At 37.0% G+C, this 19,802-nt stretch overlaps 1 long non-coding RNA gene across 1 annotated transcript; it reads right to left on the bottom strand.

Annotated features, from left to right (window-relative positions):
• Positions 1-15,300: 15,300 nt before the first annotated feature.
• Positions 15,301-19,743, bottom strand: LOC130840481 (uncharacterized). The gene is made up of 3 exons (XR_009050018.1): positions 19,402-19,743; positions 16,310-16,458; positions 15,301-15,473 (listed from the first exon to the last, which is right to left on the bottom strand). It is a non-coding gene; the product is annotated as an uncharacterized LOC130840481 (long non-coding RNA).
• Between the last annotated feature and the right edge of the window lie 59 nt (positions 19,744-19,802).

Raw genomic sequence — 19,802 nt, 5'->3', positions numbered from 1 at the left:
TGGACATTTAGGTTGCTTCCCTATCTTGGCAATTGTAAATAATGCTTCTATGGACATTGAGGTGCACATATGTATTCAGGTGAATGTGTAAGGCACTGGCACAAAAACAGACACATAGATCAATGGATCAGAATAGAGAGCCCAGAAATAAATCTATATACTTATGGTAAATTAATCTATGACAAAGGAAGCAAGAATATACAATGGGGAAAAGACAGTCTCTTCAATAATTGGTGCTGAGAAAACTGGACAGCTATATGTAAAGAATGAAATTAGAACATTTTCCAACACCATATACAAAAATAAGCTCAAAATGGATTAAAGACCTAAATGTAAGACCAGAAAACCATAAAACTCCTAGAAGAAAACACATACAGAACAATCTTTGTCATAAATCATAGGAATACTTTTTGGATCTGTCTCCTAAGGCAAAAGAAACAAAAGAAAAAATAAACAAATGAGACAATTAAACTTAAAACTTTGCACAGCAAAGGAAACCATCAATAAAACAAAAAGATAACATACTGAATGGGACAAAATATTTGCAAACAATATGACTGATAAGGGGTTAATATTCAAAATATATAAACAGCTCATAAAACACAATAACAACAACAACAACACAAAAAAACCCACTAAACAATGCTATTAAACATGGGCAGAAAACCTGAACAGACATTTTTCTGAAGAAAATATATAGATGGCCAACAGTCATGTGGAAAATGCTCAACATCACTAATCATCTGCAAACCAAAATCACGAGATATCGCCTCACACCTATTGGAATGGTTATCATCAAAAAGACCACAAATAACAAATATTGGCAAGGATGTGGAGAAAAGGGAACCCTGGCACACTGTTGGTGGGAAAGTGAATTGGTGCAGCCACTTTGGGAACCAGTATGGAGGTTCCTTAACAAACTAAAAATAAAACTACTATATGATCCAGCAATTCCACTCTTGAAGAAAGCAAAAACACAAAAATTCAAAAAATTACAGGCACCCCGATGTTCATAACAGCATTATTTACAATATTCAAGATATGGAAGCAATCTAAGTGCCTATCAAGAGATGAATGGATAAAGAAGATGTATATATATATGTATATATATATGTATTTATACATTGGAATATTACTCATCCATAAAAAAGAATGAAATTTTTCCAATTGCAACAAGATGGATGGACCTAGAGAGTATTATGCTTAATGAAATAAGTCAGACAGTAAAAGACAAATACTGTATGTTATCACTCACATGTGAGATCTAAAAAAATAAACAGATGAATGGATATAACAAAATAGAAACAGACTGACAGATATAGAGAACAAATTAGCAGATACTGGTGGGGACAGGGTAGAGGGTAGGGGCACAATAGGGATAAGGGGTTAAAAGGCACAAAACACTATGTATAAAATAAATAAGCAACAGGATATACTCTACAGCACAGGGAATATAGTCAATATTTTATACTAACTTTAAATGGAGTATAATATATAAAAATATTGAGCCACTATGCTCTACATCGGAATCTAATGTAATGCTGTAAATCAAATATACTTCAATTTTTCAAAATTAAAAAAAGAAAGAAAGAAAGAAGCTTTCTGTCCCCTTTTTCTCTTCTCCCTCTGGAAGTCCAATGCTTCAAAAAGTGGCCATTTTGATGGTATCCTATAGATCACATAGACTTTATTCTTTTTCATTCTTTTTTTCCCTCTAAGTAATTTTAAAATTCTTATCTTCAATTTCATTGATTCTTTCTTCTGCTTGATCAAGTCTGTTGTTGATGCTGTCTATTGCATTTTTTATTTCATTCTTCGAATTTTTCAGCTTCAGAATTTTTGTTTGGTTCTTTTTTTTATGACTTACATTGCCTTGTTAAATTTCCCATTTTGTTGACGTATCATTTTCGTGATTTTGTTGAAGTGTCTTTCTGTGTTTTCTTATATAGCTCACTGAGTTTGCCTCAAGCTATTTTGAATTTTTTATTGGCTGAATAATAGATCTACAAGTCTTTGGGTTCATTACTGGAAGCCTATTGTTATCCTTTTGTGGTTGTTTCCTTGATTTTTCATGTTCCTTAAAATTTTGTGTTTCTGTCTTTGCATTTGAATAGCAGTCACCTCCAGTCTCTACTAACTGCTTTTGGGTGAGAATTACCTTCCATCAGCCCTGCTAGAGATTTTGAGGTTTTCTCAGACCTTCTGTGGTTATACCTGCTCCCTTTTGCGGCAGAATTCTTAGCTTGTATGCCTTCTCTCAATCCTGCAATGCACCAGGCAGAGTGCTGACAGCCTCTCTTTTGTTTTCCCAAAGCTGGTGCTGCAGCTTCATTTTGTGGTCTCTTCCTGACCCAAATATTTGGGCCTGCTTTCTATGCATACTCACTAGCCATCCTCTAAAGCTTGCTGTTGGCCACCCCCTTTGGGAACATGCACAGGGGTGCTGGCTGCAGAGTGGGGAGGGTGTGTAAGTAAAGGGCAGGAGGTGCTGGGATTGCCTGTAGGCCAGTCAGGGGTATCCACAAGTGGGCTTTCTCAGTTTCATAGGCAGACTTCTTGATGGAGTCTATATTTAGTTAGTAGGATCAGTGTCAGTTTAATGCCCTCCAAACATCCTATGTGCGACTTTCCCAGACTCTTCCTGCCCCTCAGTCATTGAGCTCTTCATTTAGTCTTATAGGTAGGGTGAGAGAGAAATGAGCCTCTTTGGAAGAATCCACACAGCTGGAGAAGCTGGATGCTCACTCACATGCTCTCCTTTTCTCCATGGGAGAAACCATAGGCCAAGGAAGAGTTCTCTTAACCCTAGAGTGTGCCTCCTTGGGGGAGGAGTGACTTGGGTAAAATCAAATGCTTCCTCTTACCCATGCCAATGCAGCCAAACTCAAAACACATTTTTTTTCTCCAGTGGAGTGTGGGATCTTCTCTGGAAACCTGGACTTCACCATGAGTGATTGCCTAAGTCAGTGTTCTCCAGGGGCTTCCAGATTGTGGTCCAGAGGGGCTGGAGCTAGTCTCTGGGTCACATCAGTGTCCACAGCTAGAACCAAGTTCCCTCTGTCTATTTTACCTGATGCATGGGTGGGTGAGACTCCTCCTGTGAGTGTTGACCTGAGACTGTGGTGCTGGATCCCTCAGCTCCCACAAAGTCACTTTTATTCATGTATGGACACTGAATAATTGTTGTTCTTGGTGGTGGGGGCAACAGCACATTGAACTCACAGTTAACAGCTTTATAACTCATGCCCGAATGAAGCTTATCTAATACATACTTTCTCTGTAAAGCACATCACATCTTTCTTGAACTTAGGAACACTTTTCCCCCCCAAGAGCTGAAGAGAAATTTCCCTGCTGGTTTTTAACAGCATTATGGGTGGGGAGGGGAAGTAGGCTCTCAGGAGATTTTTCTGTCTTCATTGAATCCCCTACCGCCAGAGTCAAGCATATCCTGACTCAGAAACTATCACCAGTACTGAAGTCTGAAATAATAATAACTTCAAATTTTTTACCTATTCCGTTCTCCAATCCAGTACTCTTCCCATGAAGGGACGGGAGGGTGGACTATCAGGAAACCTCAATAAGAGAGATGAATAAGAAGAAAATGATTTTAAATGGTACCAATAATTTTTAAGCTCAAATCATACCACTGCCCTCAAACTGGGACAAATTAAATAACCCAAACAAGTGGTCATGGTGCAGGGCAAAGTGATCTGATGCTGTCCCCTTTGTTGCGGGGGGTAGGGTGTGGACAGAATTGACCATGGTGGTCTTATGCTGCCATGACACTGACACAACTCCACCTTGGCTTTAAAATATACTTTAACATCTGATAAAGAAAGCTAGTTCTCTCTCAATTATTTTTCATTTTTAGAATTTTTCTGGTTATTCTCTCTTACTGTGGTGGATTGGGATTGGGATAGGATGAAAACAAAAGAGAAAACATTGGGTTTTAGGATAGATACAACATTTGAAAATTATGGGAACAGTGGTAATTATAAGGATTGTGGAGTTGCTGCAGGCTTTGTTAACTCTTTTAAAAGTTTGATGAAGAAAAAGACAAACTCAGGTCATCTAATTCTTAATCCACATATTTATAATTTAATAGTAATCCTTATTTTCTGCAGGCTGTATAAGAATTGGACTCAAGATCTGCTTGTAAGAATGTCAATGCTATGATTAAGATGGAATGCCCAGCCTTTCCAGATCTCTGACGTCAAAGACAGGGACCTGATAGTAAAAGGATGGAATCCTAAGACCCGTAGGCAAGCCCGAGACTAATACCACCAGAATACTCTGAACAGCAGAACAGACTCCTGTCTCTTATTAGAAAGAAGCAGTCTCCCCCTAGGTAAAAATCTTGCAAGAGCCTCAACTGAGACATGTTCCTCAAAAACAATGCTTGTCATCTTCAAGATCTACCTTTTCCACTCCTCATTCCCTTAAACAGTGAGAAGTAATCCCTGCTTGAGTTGAAAATACAGTTGATCCTGATTATTCATGAACTCCATATTTGTGAATTTGTTTACTTGTTAAAATTTGTTACCCTAAAATCAATATTCACGCACTTTTGTGGTCATTTGTGGTCATACACAGAGCTCAAAAAATTTGAGCCACTTGTTGCAAGCATACTCACCTGAGGTCCAACAAAGCTACACTCAGCTCTCATACAATAAAGTGTTCTTTTCCAGTCTGTTTAGTGCCATGTTTTTCACATTTTTGTGGGAGTTATGGGGGCAATTTTGCTATCTAAAATGGCCCCCAAGGGTAGTTCTGAAATTCTGTCTAGTGTTCTTAAGTTCAAGAAAGCTGTAATGTGCCTTATGGAGAAAATATGTATGTTAAATATACATCATTCAGGCATGAGTTATAATGCTGTTGGCTGTGAGTTCAATGTTAATTAATCAACAATATATATTAAATAAGGTGTCTTTAAACAGAAACACACATAAAACAGGTTGTGTATTGATCAGCTGAGGAAAATGTTGTGACCCAAGACTAGCAGAAATCTAATCCTGTATTTACCCTAGGAGTAATGGTTCAGAGTCTTTATAGAACTTTACCGCAAAGAACAAAGTTGACTGCACCTTATGCATAAAAGGAATTTCAGATCCTGGCTAAGAAGTACTTGCAGGAACTAGAAGTACACCTGTGGGAGTAGATTGGTGAAAGTGAAAATGGGGAAATATAAGACTGGATAAAGGAAATTTTATTGACATAGGGAACATCCTCCTAATGCCTTGTGATTCAACATTCTGGCAAGGACTACTGGAGCCAGTCTTAATATGGTTTGAGATGGCATTTTTGAAGCTTGGACCTGATGATGCCTACTTCAATGAGGTGAGGATATAGAAATGGTTTGGAATAGTATTAAAGAAAGGCTCAGAAGGGTCCAGAAGTGAGAATTTTGAATAGATATTTAATGTGAGACTAGGGAATCCACCACCTGACTCTTTTTCCTGGGAGTGCCCAGAGAATATTCTCTTCACTAAGGCAATGAAGAATCTACAAATTCTCAAAAGCTCAGGAATGACAGTAAGAAATAATGCTGTGGAACTGATTTTCCTACTTATTAACGGAAAAGCTCTTTTCATGCAGACTTGTAACATGTACAACATTTGACCATATAACGGTCCATAAAGGCCCTCTAAACAAATTCAAAGAGTGAAATAATACCAAGAATGTGCTCTGACAACAGTACAACATCTAGAAATCAATAAAATTTAACTAGAGAATCTCATAGTTTTAGGTTTTACATATGGGTATATGATAGATCTTGAGTTATTTTCTCTATATAGTGTGACATATAGATCAAAGTTCTTTTTTAATATGGATATCTGTGTTGAGGAACCATTTTGCTAAAAGACTATCTTTATCCTCTGAATATACAACTTAACCTTTTTGCCTTTGTCTAGAATCGGTTGGAAAAATATATATGTATGTATGTATATACACTTAGGTCTCTTTGTGGATTCTCTATTCTGTTCCGTCTATCTTTATACCAATAGAACATCCTGTTGATTACTGTATATGATGGTTAATTTCATGTTTCAACTTTACTGGATTAAGGGATGCCCAAATAGCTGATGAAACCTTATTTCTGAGTGTGTCTGTGGGAATGTTTCCAAAAGACATTAGCATCTGAATCAATAGACTGAATTAAGAATATCCACCCCCATCTATGCAGGTAGGCATCATCCAGTCTGTTTAAGGCCCAAGTAGAACAGAAAGGTGGAAGAAAGATAAATTCTCTTTTCTTAAGCTGGGACATCCATTTTGTCCTGCCTTCAGATGACAGAGCTCTTGGTTCTCAGGCCTTTGGACTCTGTACTTACACCAGCTGCATTTCCCACCTCCCTAGGCCTTCAGACTGGCACTTACACCATTGACTCCTGTGGTCCTCATGCCTTCAGACTCAGACTGAGTTATACCACCAGCTTTCCTTCTCCTAGTTGCAGATGCCTATTATAGTATTTCTCACCTTTAGGCTGTGTGAGCCAATTCCTTTAACAAATTTCTGTATGTCTATATATATGGATACATCTCCTATTAGTTCTCTTTCTCTGGGGAACCCCAATACACTGTAGTTTTATAATAAATCTTTAAGTCAGGTAGCGTAACACTCCCAACTTGGTTTTTCTTTTTCAAAGTTGTTGTAGCTATTACAAGTCCATATGAATTTTAGATCAGCTTGTCAGTTTTATAAAAGACTTACTATAGTTTTGCTTGGAAGTCTATTGAATCTGTAGATGAATTTTGGGGAAAACTAACATCTTAACAAAACTGAGTCTTCTGCTCCATGTACATGCAATATCTCTCCATTTATTTAGTTCTTTAACTTCTTGCAGCAATTTAATAGGTTTCAGTTTGTTGGTCTTGCACATTTTTTTGGTCAGATTTATTTCTAAGTATTTCACATACTTGATGCTATTATAAATTGTATTTTTAAAATTTCATTTTCTAAAATCTAAAAATACGGTTGATATAAAATTTTGACCTGGCATTATGCAACCTTACTAAACTCATTTATTAGTTCCAAAAGTTTATTTATATATATATGTGTGTGTGTGTGTGTCTGTACATTCCATCTTTTTTTCTGCATAGACAATCTTCTGCAAATAAACAAAATATTACTTCTTCCTTTCCAATCTGGATGCTGCTTTTGTTTTTTTTCCTTAATTTTACTGGCTAAAACATCCAATAAAGTGTTGAATAGTAGTGATGAGAGCAGCCATCTTTGCCAAATTTCTGACCTTATGGGAAAAACATTTGATCTTTCACCATTGAGTGTGACATCAGCTGTAGGATTCTTGTAGATGTCATTTTATCTGGTGGAAGGAATTCCCTTGTCCTAGTTTGCTGAGACGATTTTTGAATTTGTTTTTTTCCCAATCAGAAATTGAAGCTGGATTCTGTCAAATGGTTTTCTTCATCTATTGAGATGACTATATGCATTTTAAATTTCTTACTCTGTTAATATGGTGAATTACATTGATTGATCTTCAAATAGTAAGACAAATTTGCATTTCTGGGATAAGCTCACTTGGCCATGGTGTATTATCCCTTTTATATATCATTGGATTTGATTTTTAAAATTTTCATTTAGAATTTTTGCATATATGTTTACCATTGATATTGGTCTGTAGAATTTTTTTTCTTGTAATGTCTTTGTTTTTGGTGTCAGAGTAATGCTGACCACATAGAATGAGTTTAAAAGTATTTTCTCCTCTTCAATTTTCTAGAAAATTTTGTGTAGAATTGGCATTATTCTTTCTTATATGCTTTGTAGAATTCAGGAAAAACTGGAAACAATTTAAATGTTGGTCAATAGGTGTAAATATAGCCATATATTAGAATACTACTAAGCAATAAAATCATGTGTTGGTACATGAAACCACATGGATTAATCTCAAAATTACTATGCTAAGTGAAAGAAGTCACACAAAAAGAGTACATACTGTATGACAACACTGTGTAAAATTCTATGAAATGCAAACTATAGTGACAGAAGTAACATAAGTCACTCCCTGGAAATGGGCAAGGAGGGGCAGGCGAAAAGGATTATGAAGGGGTATGCCAAAATTTTTGAAGGTGATTATGTTCATTATAATGATTGTGGTGATTGTTTCTTGAGTGTGTGTTTATGTCTGTATTATATTTAAAAAATTTTATTGTACATTAAAAATGTGCAGTTCATGAAATTTTAATTCTTCAATAAAGCTAAAATTTAAATATATAAAAATACTGTAAAGAAAGTAAGAAGTAAAACTATAAATGGAGAGAAGATAATTGCCACATATACAGATTACAAAGGATTAGGACTCAGTAAATATGAAGAGCCCCTAAACATCAATAAGAAAAAGGCTAACAACTCAATATAAAAGTAGGTTAAAATAATGGATGGAAATTTCACATAGGAGGATGCATAAGTGACTCTCAAACATATGAAATTATTCAGTTTATTTGCTATGAAAATTAAAAGCACTTTGCAGATTGGTTAAAATTGATGTTAGATGAAATAAGTATATATGAAGAGCTGGAACAATCGGAATTGGATATAAAATGGTACAACCACTTTTGAAAAGTTATCTATTACCCAGGAAAATTTAATATGCTCAAATTCTACAAGCCCCACTGTTCCACTATCAGCTATATACCTACATAAATTGTCAAATGTGTGTGTTTATAAGTAAGAATAAGAAACATTGTTCAAAAAATTATAAAAGCAGTCTAAATACCCATTAACAGCATAATGGGTATATAATTTATGGTATATTCATACAACAGTATGTACAGATCCTTGAACAACATGGGTTTGAACTGTGCAGGTACACTTACAGATGGATTTTTTTTCAACAGTAAATACTGTAGTACACATTGTCTGAAGTTGGTTGAATCTGTGAATGCAAAACCACTGATACTGAGGAAGTGACTTTATGGAGGGCTGACTATAAGTAACATACAGATTTTTCACTGTATAGATGGTTTGTGCCCCAAGCCCCAAGTTGTTCAAGGGTTAACAGTGTTCCTAGTGAAACAGAGCAGGACCCTATGGTCCTTGGCCCTTCCCGGCTCTCATGTTCTCAGCCTGCCTAGGGCGTCCCTGTGGCATAGTGGTTAAGAAATCATCTGCCAATGCAGGCGACACTGGTTTGAGCCCTGGTCCAGGAAGATCCCACATGCCCAGGAGCAACTAAGGCCATGTGCCACAACTATCAAGCCTGCGCTCTAGAGCCTGTGAGTCACAAGTATTGAGCCCATGAGCCGCAGCTAACGTAGGCCATACATCTAGAGCCCATGTGCCGCAACAAGAGAAGCCACCGCAATGAGAAGCCAGTGCACTGCAGTGAAGAGTAGCTCCCGCTCTCTGCAACTACAGAAAGCCCATATGCAGCAACAAAGACCCAATGCAGCCAATAAAAAAAAAAGAAAGAATAAGTTTAATCAGAGAAATGAGAAAATGCAGAAACAAAGGAAAACAGTCAAAGGAGACCAAATAATAATAATTTAGTCATTAAGCATAGTCAAGGACCTTCAGTTCCCTCTCAAGGTCTGTAGATAATATTCTGAACCATATTCTGTGAGCTGTCTTATAGATACTGAAATCCTCAGCAGGTGGAAGAAGTTAACTGCATGATGACTAGCCATGACATAAGCTGCCGCAATTCCAAGAACTGGCCTCAAAGAAATGAAAACAAACCGACCCTGGAACTGAAGATTAACTGTACCTAAAACAATCAAGATGACTGTCAGAGCTGACTGTATTGTTTCTGCATGTAGCCCCCTCCTTCTGTCTGTAAAAGCTCTTGCCCCCTTATTGTTGGAGGGGGCGGGGGAGTCGGCCTTTGGACAGGCGTTCGCCCTCCCCCTGGTTGCCAGCATCCAAAATAAAGCAAACTTTCCTTTCCACCAATCTGGCCTCTTTATTGGCTGATGAGCGGTGAGCAGCCGGACCCCACCTTCAGTTACCCTAAGATATTACAAACATGTAAATTGAATGAATTATAGTGCATACATCAACATGATTATATCTCAAGAAAATGTTGAGTGAAAGAAGCAAGTTACAGAAGAATTCTTATAAATTTTAAAGGCAGGCAGAACGAAAAACTGTTTTTAAGAGCTATATACTTAGGTAGCAAAATAAAAACAAAAACAGATACCCCACAATAACTATAAAGGAAAGCAAGAGAATCAGTTCAGGGTACTGCTAATTTTTGTATGGGGACAATGAATGAGAGGGTCTCAGGATGCATCTGAGGTATGGTAATATTCTGGTTTTGGTCTGGATATGGGTACATGGATTTTGGTTTATTATTATTATTATTCTTGAATTTGCACTTTGTATGTTACACATTATTTGTTACATATGATCTATTTAACAATTTAATAATATTTAATAGAAGAGATGGGAGAAAGATGGGAGACAGGGTTAAGAGACTGGTTATGATACTGACCAGGGTTCTTGGTCTTCTCCAACCAACAGAAATTTACTAAAGGCCACACGAGAAATTCAGGCAAGCAATTACTGAAGCTGCACGCTCTAGGGCCTGCATGCCATAACTACTGAGCCTGAGAGCTGCAACTATTGAAGCCTGTACACCAAGAGAAGCCCGAGCACCACAACAAAGAGTAGTCCCCACTTGTCACAACTAGAGAAAAAGCCCACATGCAGCAAGGAAGACCCAATGCAGCAAAAAAGAAAAAAAGAAAGAAAGAAATTCAGGCAAGGCATTATTGGGGACCCTGCTGCAGCAGAGGGGAGCAAGAACAAGCAACCCTGCTCGCTTGCTCCTTCTATGCGGTAAGGGTAGGGGTGTGTCCAGGGGTTGGGCTGGAGGGGTGGTTTAGGTGGTTTCCCTTTTGTGGAGTTGAATGCAGGGGGCACGCACAGTACCCTGCTTTTGCTGCCCACACCTAGTTTTGGCTCCCAGGTCTTTAGAAGTGGCAGCTGGGCTGTTTTGGTCTTTTTTGTATCTTTTGTCCAGAATTTGTCCACCCATGCAGTTATTTTTAGTCCCTTATAGTTTCTTTGTATTTTGTTGTTCAAGGAGAGGTTTGCCCAGGTGCAAGCATTGCAGCACTGCAGCAAAGTGTCCCAGGTCCCAGCCTGTCTCAATTATAAGACTAATACAGTTATTCACACAAAAGAAATCTGAAGACCTGGAGTTCTATATTATCTGGAAGTTGGGGTGGTAGGTAGCTTGAATAATTATTTGGCATTGAGTTTCTGTAAGTGCCTTGCATAGTATAGGGCACAAAGTAAAATTCAATAACTGTTAGTTTTCTATCTTCAACCCTTTTCTCACTGATTTCCCATATTGTATATGTGTATAAATAGATAGCAAAGAATGAGTACACTAGATAAATTTTCAGTAGCAATACCAGAAGTTCACTACTGTCCTAAGTGTTCTCAAGGGTTGCCTCAACAACCTGTGTTAGGACTTAATCTAGGGCAGTTAAGACTGAATGCAACACAATAGGGTGGTGTTCTCAAACCTAAGTATGCATGACACACTTAAACACATCAGGATTACACACACGCACACACACACACACACACACACACGAGGATTACACCTTATTAAGAAGTAGACTAATTAGAACCCACATAAAAATTCATATTTAATAGGTTTGGATTGGGTCTGGGAATCTGCATTTTTTAAGACAAGCACTCCCCAATTATAATAATGCAGATGGTCTGGACCAGGCTTTTAGAAATGCTAAATTTACTGATTAAAGTTCTGGAATGACACCAACTTGGTTTCAGATGAAGTACTTTGAATTAGTTCATTTCCTTTGTGTAAAATCTTGGGCCAGTTACTTTATCTCTCTGTGCCTCGTGTTCATCTTGTGAAATGGGAATATAATAGTTCCTACTCATAGGATTGCTATGTGAATTACATGAAGTAATATATTTCCAGGGTTTAGTGCAGAGCCTGGTACATAGAGAACCTTCTACACATTTTAGTTATGATTACAATTGGTGGTGGTGGTGGTGGTTGTGGTGGATGTATAGCCCATCCAGCTACTTAATTCTCTACAGAACATTGATTCAAATCCATTAAATGGATTTTAGCATCCAAAGCCCTCCTTATAATTTTGTACAAACTTCACATGGGCTTGTTTTCATGGACCACCTCTGGCTTTGATTTCCTGACTCTGAGGAATTTTTGTTCTTTGCTCTATAATAGCTTATGGCTATTCACTTTTCCACCATAATTTTAAGTCAAAGGCAAAATTTTTCTTTCTACTTTATCATTTCCTTCAGAGGGAGCAACCACAATTACGAAGCTATTTCATATAGCAGAAATTTAGTTGAAGATTTGGGGGCTACCTTAAGTGCTACACAGGAAACAACTCAATGTCACATTAGACCTTTTATCTGCCATTGTCTGCACCATTCCATATAAAAACCCCAGTCTCCTGACATCTTGCTAATTCTTCCTTTCCTGTCTCTCCTCTTCATTCCCTTCCTCCTGGAATTTTGAATTCGCCCTTAATTAGACTAATCAATTCATTTCTCTCTAGTCACTCCTAAACTTCCACAATTTTTCTTTAAAAAAATAGCACCTTTTATTTGGCAAGATTCAACATTTCTTAGAGAATAATTGTGGTTATAAGTAGTACATAGTATAAGCTAAAATGTTTGGAAATGAATATTGAGAAAAATGGTTGCAAGATTTAAAGTAAAAAAGATAAATAAATAATCACCTTAATTTTCAGCCATGCTTCTGCGATATTCCACAGATGTTATTTAAATAACCCCTTAAACTTCCAGATCAGAAAAACTAATTTGTATTTAAACTACATCCTCTTTAATGAGACACTCAATAGTTTTTTAACATAATAATTTAGAAGGAAATTAAACTTCCTTTTCATTCTTTACCTTGTTTCCAGGAAATCAGATGAGTTTCAGTGGTAAGAATTTCTAACACCTCGTGTGAAGTGCAATGAACACTGGCTAGACTCTAGAGCCTGAGTTTCAGTCTTGACAATTTAGCAAGTTATGTAACCTCTCTTTCTACTCTATTTTTAAAATGGTGTGGGGTGTATTAATTTTCTATTGCTGCTGTAATAAACTACCATAAACTTAGTGGCTTAAAACAACATGAAATTATTATCTCACAGTTTAATACGTCTGAAATCTGATCCCGGTCTCACTGGGCTCAAGATGTCAGCAGGACTGGATTCCTTTCTGGAGATTCTAGGAGAGAATCTGTGTTTCCTTGCTCTTTCCAACTTCTGTTAGCTGCCCACATGCCTTGACTTTTGGTCCCCTTCCTCCACCTTCAAAGTCACAATGGCATTGAGTCCTTATGACATCATTCTGACTTCTTCTTCCCTCTTCCACTTTTTACCTTTGTGACCGTATTGGGCGCACAGGCTAGTCCAGGATAATGAGTTTTAGTGGTAAGAATTTTTTCCAGCTAATTAGGCACCTTATTTCCATCTGTAACCTTATTTTCCCTTTGTCATTCAAGGTAATATATTCAGATTCTGGGAATTAGGACATGGACATCTTTGGGAACAGCATTATTCTGCCTACCATATCAGGAAACAAAATATTTCTGATATATTTAAACAACAAAAAATCTATGATTTTATGATGAAGTCCAGCACATTTTTTGGATGAAAGAAAGTGTAGTCTATTACAACTTCACTGAGGAGAAATATTTGTCTTTACTGTTTAATAAATCCTCTGCAGTGGACATTGTTGTCTTATTGAGTGCTCAACTTCTATTCCATCTTGCTTTGGTTCTGGGACATTTCTGCTTCCCCACCGATGAGTCCCATGGGACTGCTAATCATTTGCCTTGTTCTGAGGAAGAAGCAGAAACTTAACCCAAGGTAGCAACTGAATTCTCTCCTTAGAAACTAAATTGTGGGAAAGGAGCAAGATTGAAAACAGTATATTTTTTGTTGTTGTCCCATTGGCTGTTTCAAGGGGAAGTGTCAAGCAGCAACTACTATTCGATTCTGTGGGTCTGCCTGGTTCTTCAGCTTTCTTTTCCTTCCTTCAAGCATCTGTGTATTCTTTCAATAAATTTCTTTTGCTTACATTAGTTAGAGTCGATTTCTAGTATGCAGTCCATCAAATTGATAGCCCACTTTCTTTCTCGACTTGTGTCATTGCATTTCCTGGTTCTCTTTCAGCTTGTCTGACCACTGCTGGCTCCTACAACACCAGGATTCTTTTAGCATTCCTCTTTCTTCTATTTTCTATAACTGTCCATTCCTAGTTGCCTTTTTTTTCCCCTTTGTATTTTTCTCTTTCAGATTTCATTCAGAGCTGTGGCTTTGACTGTCATCTTTACACTGAATTCAGGACTCCTGCATTGATCGAACTCTACATTTGCCCGCTATTCATCACCCCTGTATAGATGTTAAACTACCAACTCAAACGCAGTCTGACCCAAATCACACATCTCTCATTAATTTAAAAACTATTTTTCTCTCCTTCATTCCTGATGTCTGTTATCCAGTCACCCAGGATGGAAGATTGATTGAGAGTTTTAAGTCTTTCTTATTTTCACTGTATTGAGCATCTGTTGTTTTGTCTGCCCTATATGACAATTTCTTCTGGAAAATTGCACTTCTCTTATTCCTTGTCAACCACAGTACCCTGCCTCCTCTTGTCACAGGAATGGTCATGTGATCTATAGAAAACAAGTATGTATAATATATTTATAATAGATCAATATCAGGAAAGAGAAGGCATTGTTCTTTAAGCTGCTAAGCTGGGAGTTCTGATATATGGAGAGAGCCTATTTCGCAGAACACACTCAATATGTAAATAGAATTAGGATGAATAAGTGGAGTACATAGCCTTGAACCTAAGCCTAAAGCCATGTCTAGACTTTCCAGTTCTTTTACCCAATAACTTTTTTTCTTAAACTGGTTTGAATTGGGTTTCTATCACGTGTATTATGCCAAAGAGCCCTAATAGTTTCTAAATCCTGTTACTCTTACATGCAAATATTTCCCATGCACCCTTTCTTTTCTCTTCCACTGCTGCTACACCACTCAATGTGTTCACATCCTTCTTCTATTACAACTGTTACCTTACAAGTCTGCTTGCTGATGATCTATTGATCATCCACTCTATCCATCATCATACTAAGTTAGCTTACTAATAAGATGTGGATTATATTATTCCTTTCTTTAAATATCTTTAATGTTTATTGCATAGTGAACAAAGTCCACATTTCTTAAAAGGCATGCAGGGTTTCCCCAAACGAGCATGATCGTAGCCTGAAACTATCATTTATTCACCTATGAATAAGCACCTACTTTTTTGTTTTTTCAGACATCACTCTGGATACAGTAGATATAATGATGACAAATTAGCTTTATAGTGGGAAGTTTGCAACTCTTACAACATCCTTCCGCAGCATCTGATTTGATGTGATCTAAGGATAGTCATACAAGCTTCTGCTCTGAGTTTGCTGTTCTTAGTTTTCAGTGATTTTCCGCACCTGTTTAAGAACAAAATCCAATGTTAAGTTCTCTATGTGGCTGATCATTTAACAGCACTTTTCTTTGTTTCCTCAGTGATTTATTTATACTATAGTACAAAGTTAATGTCTTGCTTTACATATTTGCTTACTTCCACATCTTTCTTGCTTTCAACAAAAACTTCTTGAGAGCAGGGAACAAGATTTTATTCACCTTTGTACTCCCATCATGCTTTGCATATAATAAGAGCTCATTCAATTTGTTGTAATCATGCTTGTTGAACGATTGTTATTGAAACATAAATGCAGGAAAACATAGAATGTTATTGGGTTACTGTGCCTATTATACAACAAGTTATCCTAAGTGCTTTTCATAGTTGATTTAATTTAATCCACATAACTTAACACTTTAGGAAACTAAGGAAAAGGGGAATAAAGCAATTTATATGAAGGTCTCAGATAGTGGCCATACCAGAACATGTACTCAGATTTTTCTGACTACAAAGCTCAAACCTTTTCTACTTTACTACACACCACTCTGGCTTATCACTATCAATAATATGAATATAATTTTAATTTATAGGGTCAGATTCACCTTGGTCACAGATGGGCTTCAACTGTAAAAGCTGAGATTTCACGAAAGTTCGTGCGCCATCTATTTGGTGATTTCATATAAAAGAAAAAGTTTTGTAAATTTGAGTGTTATTTTTGATCTAGTTACTCTCAAAAAATGCATAGTGCCAAACTGAAATAGCAGAAATTTAGTCACAGTTTTGACAAAACACACTGGTAAAATCAGAATTTCTGAGTATATTACATATGAAGAAAGGAAAAAAAGTTGTTGGTTTCATTCTCACCTCCACGTTTTCCTTTTTTCCTTAACGTTTTCAATTTGTATTCTAGTCCCCATCCAAGAGATAAGCTACAATTCCACTCTGGTACGGGTTCATTTTTGTTGACTTTGAGCAAGTTACTTAACCATGGTCAACTATTTTAGTTACCTCATCTGTAAGGGAATATCCAAAAAGGTGAATATCAAACTTCAGATAGTAAACATGTTTCTGAACAAAGGAATTAGGATTATGCTTAACTAGGAAACTTTGCACTGCCTAGAATGATTTGAACAATTATCATATTTGTAATTTATTAACTATAAAATTACTTCCTCATTTTGGAAGTATTATTCTGCCCTTTGCCTGATATTTAATGTGGTATCATTAGGTTCAGGACATATAATACTGTACAATAATGAAATATTAGGCTATGTGGATTACTAGTTATCATTCAAAATAATCATAATTTTATGATGGTTAAATAAATTCTCACTTGTACTTACTTGATGTGAAACACAATATAAAAACAAAATGACCTGGTCATATTTTCTAACAATTATCAATTTCAGCTTATCTGTCCTGGTGATTATAAAGGAAAGACAAGTATTCTGACATACATTGCTTTTGAGGGTGCTTTGCTTTAAAAGGATTTGGAAATCTAGTCAATAAGTTAAAACTACACAATAAATAAACAATTTAGTAATTTCCCCCCACTTTCTCACTCCTTTCTGAAAAGGTGACTCTAGGAAGAATAGAGGGCCAAGACTCTTTATTCCTAAGCCTTAGATTTCTCATCTGCAAAAATGCGGATAATAAAACAATGAGATTGAGATTACACTTGTCTCACACATTAATGGTATATAACCTACTGCTCTGCCACTTACCATTTGAGTGACCTTGGCCTAGTTACTTCACTTCTTTGAACTTTTTTCTCATTTGTAAAATGTGACTAATATATATAATCTGTCTTGCTCATGTAGGTTTGTTGTAGGATCAGATAAAAAAATGGCATGTGAACGTGTTTTCATAAAGTATTAAAAAAATGTAAGGATAATTATTTCCAAAGCAACTACCACTGGTCCAATTTCCCCTGCTACATAGTGCTGTATGTCCTTAGATAAAATATTATATGGAAGGGAACTCAAAGTCTTTTCTCCATATCACTTCCTTCTTTCTGCATCTGCTTTCCTAGGGAAACAAGATATAGTTCTACCTTTGTACTTGTCTAGGTTATAGAAAAGGCATTAGTGGCAAAGGATAGCAGTCTTCCGCTTCTAGCTCCAATCATTCAAGAAGAACTGTACAGTTAATGAAATTTCTGCTTCTTCTAGATGTAAAAAAACAATTCTTGAAACATAGTCTTTTGGATGCTATATAAACAATAGATTCCTAAAGTGAACTCTTCTCTAATAACGAAAAAGCAACTTATATATAATTACAACTAGATGATTGTGAATGTTTACTAACTGAAAATGATTCGTGAAACTATACTCTTGAGGTATAATCTTCCTTGAATCAGAGAGCAGTGTAAGTTAATATAAAAAACAGAAATAATAGTATACAGAAAAAAGAAAAGATATTTCCAATTGCTGATCATTTTTTTCTTTATTAACAATTAATTTAATTTCTTAACCAATGACTTATAAAGTTAAATTGAGAAAGAAAGGGAGAAATTTGAAAGCTGAATTTTTTACTTATTCACGTTCCAGGATGTAGTTATAATGTATCCTAACTCTGTAATCCCTGTCAACTGTCTCTTCTGCAAATTAATGATTTACTAAACGGATGGCTGCCCTCTTGTTAGAGACCTAGAATTCAAAATTATGTCAAGGATAGGGACAAATTATGTATATAACCACTCTTTTATTGTTAAAGCTCGTCTCTAACAATGAATACATTTTAAAAATTACCCCAATGAAGGCAGTATGAGTCTTCCAGGATTCTAGAAAGATTCCCTCCATAATAAAGTATGTCAAAAAGTTGTTTTTAATTTAGTGTATGATTTAATGCTATTTATTGAACTTTCTATGTAAGCAGGGAAAATATCACATCCACAACACAAAACTAAATGTGATTGGGAGGATGTGACATTGTTGCAGTATTGTTGCATGTCGACAAAAAAAACCTCACATTTAGTTCAAATCCTTCCTTCTCTACGATTTGTATATTACTTGGATCTAGGCAAACTCTGAAAACAATAGAATGAATTTCTGCAAGAAATAAACTCATTATGCATGCATCTTTTCAAGACAAGGGGATTTTAAACGGAGAGAAAGCAATTTACCATAATATCTACATAACGTTATGGACAAAAAGTCAGACTTTGGAGCCCAACTACCTAGAGATAATAGCTGTGTAATCTAGGGTAAATTGCTTAACTTCTCTGTGCCTCAGTTTGTTCAAAAGTAAAATAATGAGAGTAAAACTCCATCTCATAGGGTTCTTGAGGATCAAATCAATTGCTATCTGCATGGTAGTACTTGGAATACAGTATACATGACATAAACCTGTAATTAATTTAACAGAATTAGTAATAAATAGCAGGAAGAACTTACTGAGAAACTTCTACAGTTAGCACTCCGTTTTTGTCAGTAATGAAAGCTATTAAAAAAAATTCTGAGCGATTTCCTCTGTTTACTTTCAAGTCAACAAGTATCCATTAAATACGTACTATGCCTGGTGTCTTGGGGACACAAAATAAATGCAGTAGTCTCTGCCCCTCGGAAAGTTAGTCTTCCTACAGTAAATTTAGAATGAATGCTCACAGCACAAAATTCAAAGAAACATGCAACAAAAAATACTAGAGTGCCACAAAAATTACCTGGTAAGTAAAACTATTCACAAATTCAAGATGTATATTAAGAAAAACGCAACTACCAATTGGGAATGCATTTATTTTGACATCTACACAGAGAGCTGCTAAATACAATGACTCACATCAATAGACATTCTGCAGAAACAGTAATGCTTTCCTTTCTCCCCGCCTGGCGTATCTGACAAAACCTGAGAGCGATCCCGCAAAACCACATTCGCATGAGAACTGCACTGGAAACATGAAAGGGCCTGTGACTGGTGTCTACGAACCGGGAGGACAACATGTTGGGCTCGGTGAATACCTGAATCTGCGACGCAAAGACAGGCTCGGAACCACGATCGCGATTAGGGAGGAGGTTGTTCCTGCGCCTGACTGACCAGTCCACAAAGCCCAGAGGCGAGAACCAGGGAGCTATCCTCGCGTGCGATCTCCTCCCCGACAGTGCGCTTCTCTACAGCGCTGCGGGGCCAAAGCAGCCTCTGAGTGAGGAGCCGCGGCGATTCGGGGCACAAAGAATGCAACCCGAACCCCTGCACCGCCTCCCGCGGCCCGCTCCGGGACATGTGGGACGCCGGGCTGAGAGACGACGGGCTCCTCAAACCTAACAGTCCCCACGCCGCCCCCACTATCTAGAGGATGGGCATCCGAGAGCAAGCCGGGGCCACCACGTCCCGGCTCGGTAGGCACTGAGGTGCCAGCCGG

The sequence above is a fragment of the Hippopotamus amphibius genome, chromosome 1 (assembly GCF_030028045.1).
Source record: "Hippopotamus amphibius kiboko isolate mHipAmp2 chromosome 1, mHipAmp2.hap2, whole genome shotgun sequence".
Taxonomy (NCBI): Eukaryota; Metazoa; Chordata; class Mammalia; order Artiodactyla; family Hippopotamidae; genus Hippopotamus; species Hippopotamus amphibius.
The sequence above is the reverse complement of the archived record's forward strand: the minus strand, read 5'-3'. Positions and strand labels throughout refer to the sequence as shown.